At 51.2% G+C, this 445-nt stretch overlaps 1 protein-coding gene across 1 annotated transcript in view; it reads left to right on the top strand.

Moving 5' to 3' along the window:
- The window catches only part of lrrc34 (leucine rich repeat containing 34), a 4,017-nt gene that overhangs the window by 2,864 nt on the left and 708 nt on the right, over positions 1–445 (top strand). The window lies entirely within an intron of this gene.

Below are 445 nucleotides of genomic sequence, written 5' to 3'. Positions count from 1 at the left end.
GGTGAGTAATGTCGCACACAGAGGGCCTGACAGGTGTAGAAGGATTACAGCACAATGGCCTCCTGGATACAGACGTGTTGACGCCCCCCCCCCCTACAACACAAGAGCAAGACGCCCAAACCCAGATTTTGATCCTCTTCATGGTGGTTCTTTCTTGTAATCGTTTCTTCTTTGTGTCTCTCTCTAGGCGCCTGTCTGCAGTCGTACTGTGTCTCTTCTCGGCGGGTCAGAAAGGACCCCAGGACCTGAGCCTGTCAGGCCCGTTCAGACATCCATCCTGAATTCATGTCAATAAGGACGTGAGACCACCATGCAGAACCGGTCTAACTCATAACGCGTAACAAGGTGAAAGCAGCCTTAACATGATGGCTCACTCGATATCTGAACAGCACCAACTCTCACGGTTCATCTGCAGCTGAGAAGCAGCGGCTGAACTTTCTGAAAT

Source organism: Seriola lalandi, unplaced genomic scaffold (assembly GCF_002814215.2).
Source record: "Seriola lalandi dorsalis isolate HSWRI2012SDOR001 ecotype SW California unplaced genomic scaffold, Sedor1 jcf7180002054984, whole genome shotgun sequence".
Lineage (NCBI taxonomy): Eukaryota > Metazoa > Chordata > Actinopteri > Carangiformes > Carangidae > Seriola > Seriola lalandi.
This window is presented reverse-complemented; position numbering and strand designations above follow the sequence as displayed.